Here is a 9,610-nt window from a genome sequence, read left to right as displayed (position 1 = left end):
CTATTATTAGATCGAAACTTATCAAAAACCACGAGATCTCATTTTTCATCCATCCGAGGTGGTGCTCTTACTGCGCTAGTGACATACTTTGTCTACTTAGGTTTTCAGTTAGTTCTGGTGCCCTACAAGGTCTTCTTTTATCAACAAATAAATAGGTAAGTTAACCATTTCTTCTAATATACCGATTGTGAGTGGCTCCTACGATGTCCCAACGTCTTCATTTAAAATATCTTAAAACGAAGAACGGACAAAAAAGACTGGTCAACGCCCTAGTCTTCAATGCGTCCAAGACGCTAAAACTCTTAACGTTGCCCCTGCTGTACAAGTTTCCCTAACTGAAACGGATGCGCCAGTTGCTACGTACGATTAATATCTTTTCAAAATGTCCTTCCAGTTCTGGTCGATAAAATCCTTGCCCGCATCTTCTTCGTCAGCCTTTGTCCCGTTCGCAAGCGGCCATTTTGCCCTGTCAAAAGCCTGATCTGGATGCAGTCGCCAGTCTTTCAAATTAATATCTGGCGTATCAAGCTACCATTGCTACGGGCCTTTTTGTTGTTTCCTATCGACTACGATCTTTAGACCATCTTGGCAAGTGCATTCTCGTTAGCGCGAATTACGTGATCATACCATCGACGAGTAAACGTTCTGTTTTATCCACATTCAATCTGAAACCATATTGCATGAGGCGATCATTTAAGTTTTGAAAAAGCACTTCTAAATTAGCTCTACTTTGAGACACTATGAAAACATCATCTACGTAAAGCAGTGTATTGGATGTCCCATATGACAGTCCATAACAAGAACAAAGAGGAGTGGTGAGAGGGTACTTTCTTGATTAACACCGACAAAAACACGAAGGGGTTTTGATCCACACTTCATCCTTTACTTTTCGGATCGCGTAGAACAGTTTAACGAAGTGCATGAGTTCTTCTGAAACTAAGTGCTGCCGTAGAGCATACCAAATGAGTTCGTTAGGCACACGGTCAAACGCTTTCTCTAGATCCATAAAAGCAATGTAAAGAGGGCGATGTTTCCCACGGTTTTTCTCCATGAATTACCGCACAACGTGCATTGCGTAAGTATGATAGTTTCGCAGTTGCTGACAGATTCAGCTCCACGATTATTTGAATGATGTCGCAAATACAGTTGTCAAGAATACGTTCAAAAATCTTCATAGCATGGAGCAAGAATGGATCGGACAAGTACTTGAATATTCTGCTGGATTCCCTTTCTTTTTCTATATTGGAATGTTACTGATTTCTTGCCAGTCAGATGTTGTTCTACCTTTCCAAACAATTCGGTGGAAGAACTTACTGAAACACAATGTTGGGCGCTAGCTCTTCGCATTTCACAGTTCAGATACTATGTCGTCAGGTCCTGTTGCTCTTCCCCGATTTTATTCGTTTGATTACTTCCTCAAGTTGAAATTTGTTTCCATGTTTTTATTTTTTACAGTAATCATTATAGATTAAGAAAATAACTAGATTTTTTTCTTTATTCTGTAATTTTTTTATTTTCTTTAACATAAAATTGTTTCGAGGACCACGTGCTAATACCGAATTAGATAGTAGCACTGATGGAGGAGTCACGTGGTCCCCGAAACAATTGTTAGCATACAAAAAGTAAAAAATTTAGAGAATAAGGAAAAAAACCTAGTTCTTTTCTAATCTACTTCCTCAACTTCAGCCAAGCCGACAAATTGCTTCAAATGTCGACAATGCTTGTGGATATATATGAACAAGTTGTTCCGTTGAAATTGACTCGAAATATTCTCCTTATCTATCCGTTGCGGCTCGTCGGACGGTAAACAAAGCAAAAACATTCTTGTGATTAGTGCCGCACAAGTGTTCGATATCGTGTATAATGTCACTTCCATCGTTGCGGTAATGCGTGCAGCAATTTCATAACGCAATTCACCATTGACTGATAGCATTGATCGAAGATATTAAAATTGCTCAATTGTGGGCAGGTCACTGCCACTGCCGCGGCATATCGATCTGTAAGCAAGGTACCGTTGTTGTCATTAACTCAAGAGAAATGTTCGATATCCCCTTTCGCCATTCTGAGTGTCCAATTTATGGCCGATCTCGACGGGTGGTGCTCATCGTAACGCTTGACGTCAGAGATGCCTTTGATTCCGTAGGATGGAAAGAGATTTGAGGCACACTAGACAATACTTTCCACGTGCAAAACTATCTCTTGCGGATATTGAGGTATTATCTAAGGAACCGCTCCCTGATCTATGAAACGCTAGAGAGTCAGAGAAGAATGTAGATCACGTCGGGGGATCCATCTTGAGCCAGACCTCTGCAACGCTTGATAGTTTGCTTAGATGCGACCAGAAGAGTCTCGCGTGGTCGGTTATGCAGATGATGTCGCGGCCCTTCTTGCTGGGCGCACTGTTGAACAGGCGCAAAGTAGACTTTGTATATTGATGCGATGAGTAAGCGGATGGATGGCTACTCATGGTTTCAACCTTGCGCTGGAAAGAAAAACCGAAATAGTCAGCCTGACTAAAAAGAGAATTCCGACCCTGCGTCCCATATGGATCGGCGAGACGATAATCGAGTCAAAGCCAACGGTAGAGTACCTTAGACTGACTCTTGACTCAAATATGGGCTTTTTTGAACAACTCAAAGCACTGGCGGACAAGGCTGCAGCTGGAGTTTCGGTCTTAAGTCAACTAATGGCATCTAGGGTCCAATATCATAATCGATTACAGCTATAACGATGAAATCCGCGCACGATTGTTGGCTGCCAACAGAGCCTATTTTTACTTACAAAAACTGTTTCGCTCAAAACGTCTCACCATAGGATCAAAGCTCTTACTGTACAAGACTATGATTTTACCAGTCCTTATGTATTCCTCGAATACTTGGGCTCTTAGCAAGAAAAAATGCGAACTCTTGGCCGCGTTCTAGAGAAGAATCCTCCAAAGAATTTTTGGCCCCCTACATAAGTATGGACGATTCCGTAGCCTACATAACGATGAAATCTTTGAGCGATACCATGACCATCTGGTTGTGGATAAAATCCGGCTCAACAGGTTACAGTGAGCAGGTCACCTAATTCGTATGGGTAAGGATAATCCAGCTCGAAGAGTATATAAGGGCTATATCTATCGTAGGAAAAGAAGACGAGGCAGACCCGGTCTAAGATATAGCGATGGCGTAGGCCAGGACGCCAGACAGCTTTTAGGAATATCGAATTGGTGGACCTCATCGCAAAACCGCCTAGACCGTTGCCCTGTTGATGATGATGACGAATGGCAAATATTGGGAGCCATACGTCTAGCAGGCGACGTCACCTGATGAGTTCATCGCAGTATGTTCTGCTCTACGGCGCAGAGATATGGGCTGACGCTCTTGGCAAGGAAGTATATCGTTAGCGTCTTGCACAAACATAGAGACGGAGGGTTTTGCTGGTGGCATCTGCCTACCGCACTGTCTCTGAACCGGCCGTGGTGGTGATCGCGGGAGCGATCTCCGTTGTCCTTCTTGTTAAGGAGCGTAAAACCATATACAAGCGCAAGGGTGGTGGTTGCTTGTGAAGAACGACAACGGACGCTAGATGAGTGGCAAATATCTTGACAAAGTGGGACTAGAGAGAGATAGACGGCTCATTAACAATTTAGGAGCGTGATTGAATCGGAAACATGGTGAGACTGACTATTTCCTTACCGAGCTCCTTAGTGGACATTGAGGTTTCAGTCTTACCTGCATAAGATTAGAAAGGCACGATCTCCTGATTGTGTGTTTTGCAATGGAATTGTGGACGACGCCCATTATTCCCTTTCTCTCTTCTCCCGTTTGGTGAAAGGAATTCCCTGATTTGAAGGCTCCGCAAGGCGGAGAGCTCGAGGGTCAGCCCGAAGTAATGTGAACAGTTTCAGGATAACTCTCTAACGTCAGGGATGTGTTTAGATGGTAGTCCGATGGTGTACCGTTTTGGGAGCCCAACACTGTGCGTAAATGCATTCACCTACCCTATCCCCCAAAAATTTTTTTATCGGTGACTTGATTCGCAAAACAGCAATCAATGTCGATGTTGAGGTGCGATGGTCTAATAGGGAATAGCTTTACAGTCAGTGACGATGATAAAATGCCGTCGTCTTATGAGGATATAACTCGTTTGCGTTTTACTGTTCCCACGATAAAATTAAGAAGATGAAGCAATCGTTCGCTGAACCATATATTCACAAGTACAAAATCGTGAGTGAAAATTGCCGCCTCCATTGCGTGTTCCAAACCCTTTTCCCCCGTGGTACCTGTTGCCGTCTCCTTTTCACCCACTTTACCATTGTGGATCAATCACGACAGTCGTAGGCGCGTTACTGGTCTTTGTATCGAGAAGTTCCCAGAAGGTATCTTTCCCAGCATCATGTCGATCTGCCTGTGGTGCTTATGCAGTGGAGAAGTGAATCATACGATCGGCTGGTATAATAATGAGCTTCATCAGCCGGTTATCAAATCGCCCGGCTTATTTAGTGGCATTATTAGAACACTCTGAAATAGCAATGCACCATATTGACTGTGTGAGCTACAGGAGGAATTTTTAGCCATTGTTCACATTCGTGTTGTATGTCGCAGCTTTTGGCACCACACTATCGAGTTTCTTGTAGAGCGTAAATATCAGTACCCCGTTCCCGAGGGGGGCTTTTACGCGTTCCGCCGTTTTTCCAGCGAGAATGCAGATACATATTTCTTTGGCTCGAACTTATTTACTTACGTCCTGACGCCGGAGCCCGTCCTGCCGCACCGACTGAGGTGAACGTCATTGCATAGCAAAAATGATCGTGTTGAGATATCGAGGCTTTTTTATTTTTAACGTCATTGAACGCATATAATTGTTATCATTAATACAACCATAAATATACTTGGTCGACGATGAATGTAAGCTAGCAACGGAACAAAACAATGCTGCATTGTCAACGGACGCGGGCACGCGACTTATCACAAATTGCGGTGAGCGGAGAAGCGACTTCACAGACGGAAGAAAGAAGCCTGGGACAACCAACAGGTCTGTGAACTCGAAAAGTACAGGGAGCAACCGCACCAGGCGCGCAAGTTTTACCAACAAATCAGCAGGATGAAGCCTTACGCACCTCGATGCTCATCCTGCCCAGACAAAGAGCGAAATCTGATCTCTGATAAAATGCGCGATGAGGGCGATGGGTTGATTATTTTGATAAACTACTGAACAACCAGAACATCGGCGAGTTGGAGATCCCGCCAACTGAAGAGGGCGGACAAATACTGACACCACCAAGTATAGAAGGACTGTTCTGCAATTCGTCTGCTTAAGAATCACAAGCCGGCAGAAGGCGATGGAATTACAGCCGAATTGGTTAAATATAGAGGCGACCAATTACACCAAGCGGTTCATCAAATTATGCTCAAGGTGTGGGACAACGAATCAATGCCTGACAACTGGCAACAGGGCATTATCTGTCTCATAAATAAAAACGATATCACTCAGTGCAGCAATTATAGAGGTATCACGTTGCTGAGTACCATCTATGAGATATTCTCCGGTATCTTGCTAGGCTGAATAGCTCCATATGCCCAGAACATCATTGATCCAAAGAGGGTTGACTCCAGGCAAATTAGCAACAGATCAGATTTTTCCTGTGCGGCAAGCGATGGAAAAACTGTTCGAGTGTGGACATCAGTTCTACCATCTTTTCATCGACTTTAAAGCCGCCAATGACAGCATAGCCAGGGTAAAACAGCACACGGCATGAGAGAATTCGGTATCCCATCGAAATTGATAAAACTGTCTAGGCTGACCCTGACACATGTGCGAGGACAGATTAAAGCAGCAGGATCACTCACGAGACCATTCAACATCAACAGCGGTCTAAGACAAGAGGATGCCTTATCATGCGTCCTCTTTAACCTAGTCCTGGAGAAAGTGATTCGCGATGAAGATCGCAATGCATATTCTTCACGTCCACCCAAGTGTGCTAGCCCACGCTGACGATATTGACATTATGGGAAGAATAACCCGAGATGTACAGTCTCCCTTCATCCAAATCGAGCAGGCAGTGCGAGATCCAACGAAGACAAGACGAAGCACATGGTGACAACGTCAACGCCAAAAACCAAAGAACCAATAAAATCGACCCATACTGGTCAAACGAAAACAATAAATATAGGAGACTACAACTTTGAGACCGTTGAAAATTTCTTCTATCTTAAGTCGAAAACCACAACCGATAACAGCTATGACGATGAAATCTGCGCACGGTTTTTGGCTGCCAACAGACCCTATTTCAGCTTACAAAAACTGTTTCACTCGAAACGTCTCAACATAGGATCAAAGCTCTTACTGTACAAGACAATGATCTTGCTAGTCTTTATGTATCTTGGGTTCTTAGCAAGAAAAATTGCGAACTCTTGGCCGCATTAGAGAGAAGAATTTTTAGCACTCTACATGAGGATGGACGATTCTGCCTGAGATGGAACGAAGGCGTAGGACAGAACGCCAGACTGCTTCTAGGAATATCCAATTGGTGGACCTCGGCACAAAACCGTAGTGTCTGAAGTTCTTTACTAAGGCAGGCCTAGACCGGGCACCGGTTGTTGCACCGTTGATGATGATGAAACTTCTCCTGAATATTGAATTCATGGAGTACCAAGCAGCGGGGGTTGCCCTTTGATAGGTCCGTTTGAGTAATGACCCTATGCCGCGTGAAACTGCGAGCAACATTTGTTATCTATTTGGAAGGCAAACCGATTATTTTCCCTACACCATACACTCTCAACTATGCACGGGTACTTCTTTCTTGGATCTAGGGTCCCACTGAAAGTAACTAAGGCTATTTCGTCTTTTCCTCTTCTCACAAGTAATGAGGCAGCAGCCAGTCATAGTTTTTCAGTGCTCCATGATTACCTCCTGAGGTAGAGAGGGTACCTGGATGCGGCTACAGAGAGATGATGACGTCAGTGCAATTCATTCGTCAGACACGTTGATTTTTTCATCCCTGAATGTGATTTTTTTTCCAGACGTTTACTTTTTTAGAAAAAAAAAGGGATAGAGGAAATCAACCATTAACGGAAATATTCTCCTGGGTCCGCGACTATTACTATTATACATTAACTTGCTATATTCGAAGATTATCCATTCGATCATGTCATTCGCAACCATGACTCGTGCCTGGTCGTGTGTAGCCCTGCGTCTCTAACTCATGTTAGGATTAAACCTGGTCGTATATAATATATTTATCATAAATTAATATACCGATTTGGACTAAAAATGTAGCTAACATATCTATCGCAAATATACCATCGGCATACTTCCCGGTGATTAGAAAAGTACGGATTATGCAAGTAGAAATCAAAGATAAGATTCAGCAATGTAGATCGGAGGGACTCTCGAAACTGCTACTGATGAAATTGGAAGAAAATAGTGATAATAATTGGGTAAAATAATAATACCTCCTTCATAAAGAACCCTGAGTTTTTTGTATTGCAAAAATAAATGAGGTAAAGGAAAATAATGTGGTTTGAATTTCGTCCTAGGGTATGACCATGTGAACAATGTGAATCTGAAAAACAATTGAAGATCGTACCGAAGTTATAATCGACGAGTGGCCGGAAAAAATTGAATGTATCCTTCAAGCAGCAGAAGGAAAGGGTGATACGACGCTGGCTCTCAAGAAAAGGAACTTGATGACGTAAAATTAAAGAAAAAAAATCACTAAAACTGCAATTTCAACTTTATTGGAAAATCAAGAAATTTAGAAACCATGCATGAAATAAACCAAAGTAAACGAATTCGAGCAAAAGGCCGGGCACACAGTAACGATACCAGCTTATGACGAACAAGTTTAGAATGCGTATAAAAGAGCTTGATGGCCGCCCCAGGGTTAGTCGCAAAACAACAATTTTTCGCAAAACAGCAATTTTTTATTTACTAGAGTGAATCAACATAAACTTATAACTAACTTACGGACTACCTTAACAGTTAAACTTAATCCAAGGTATAACATAAAGTTTAACCCAACTTATAACTAAAAAGGTTATGTGAAAAAATATATACATGTTATTTTGGAGGAAAAGCCGAAAAAAACCTCCACTCGTTGAGCATATATAAAAACAGGGAGGGAAAAGGACTGGGGTAGGATGGATGACATGCGGGAGAGGGATGGGACTTAACAGCTGGGAGGGGCGCTAGTGATGGGTAGGTTTAAAAAATTGGGAGTCGGAGAAGTTGCCTGTGTAGAAGGCTACTCTACCTAGGGGATCGAACAGACGGTTCTGTGACTGGAGGGATAAGAGAATCTGGGGGAACAGATGAGTCCGAAGAAAGTTATCTTCAACGATCTCGATTTGCATGGCTTTGGAGACAAGAGGATTCGGATGGGATTGACACTTGACCGGGAAGTTGAGGGCATGACGGGCAAGGAAGGCGTCGATGCGTGGGGTTTGACAAGACTCGTAGAGGATCTGGTTGGAAATGTACTTGGAGCGGTCTTCGTTTTTAAAAATGTTGGCGCAGTGGCGAAAGATCTTGCCTTCCTTGAGGCGGAGTCGCTCCATTTGGGATGAGGAGAAATCAGACCAGAAAATGAGGAGTGGGCGGATCAGCTGCTTATAACAAAACAGCTTAACCCTTTATGACGTCGGGATATTGTATTTAAGGATAGGATACAAGGACCTAAAGACACCAGTTGCACGGCCTAGTGCCTTCGTTATATGAGGTACGTGGGAGAGGCGGGAATTTATTGTCACTCCGAGGTAGGTGACTTCTTTAACGGTCGGAATGGGCTCGTCGCGGATTGTGAGTGGCAAAGATCTCGTGTCACTCCACATTTTCGGTGTCATTCTCATGTTTCCATGTAAGACGATGGTCTCACACTTGTCGGGTTTTAGGGAGAGTTTCCAACGGGTAAAATAACGGCAGTCTTCGTCTAAATAAGTAATCAGACGCGCTTCACCACGTGAAGGGCTTGGGGGGGGGGGGGGGGGGGTATATATGATTATATCATCCGCGTATTGGAGGATCCGAATGGGACACGGGTGTAGAGTTCGTTTGGGGATGTCCGCGGTGAACAGGGAGAAAAGGGTTGCAGACAGGACTGAACCCTGAGGAATGCCGGCGGGGCAAGTATAGGACAGGTGCTGCTGGATGTTGATTGAGGATTTCCGCCCATCAAGAAAGCTGAGAATTAGCTTACAGAGGTGCGGATGGAAATTGAGGATTTCGGAAAGCTTGTACGTGACTCCGTATTGCCATACGGAGTTGAAAACTTACCTTAGGTCAAGGAGACAGGCTATGGTGGCTGTGCTCCGATTGATACCTAGGAGATCAGTCTTGAAGTCAAGCAGTGCGTGCTCAACCGAGTGTTTAGTTCGGTTGGCGAATTGGAACTCGGGTAGAGTGTTGTTGGCGGTACAGTGCTCGTCTATGAGGGATTTGATGACCGCTCGAAAATGTTGGTGGAGGAAGAAAGGATGGAAAGGAAGGAGGGCCTATAGCTATCAGGATTAAGTGGATTAAGGTTCTTTTTTGAGATGGGGACTATGCGAGCATTTTTCCAGTCGGTGGGGAAGTGAGCATTAAGGAGGCAGAGGTTAATGACCGAGGAAAGTGTGGTGGAAATGCT

This window comes from Hermetia illucens, chromosome 5 (assembly GCF_905115235.1).
Source record: "Hermetia illucens chromosome 5, iHerIll2.2.curated.20191125, whole genome shotgun sequence".
Taxonomy (NCBI): Eukaryota; Metazoa; Arthropoda; class Insecta; order Diptera; family Stratiomyidae; genus Hermetia; species Hermetia illucens.
This window is presented reverse-complemented; position numbering follows the sequence as displayed.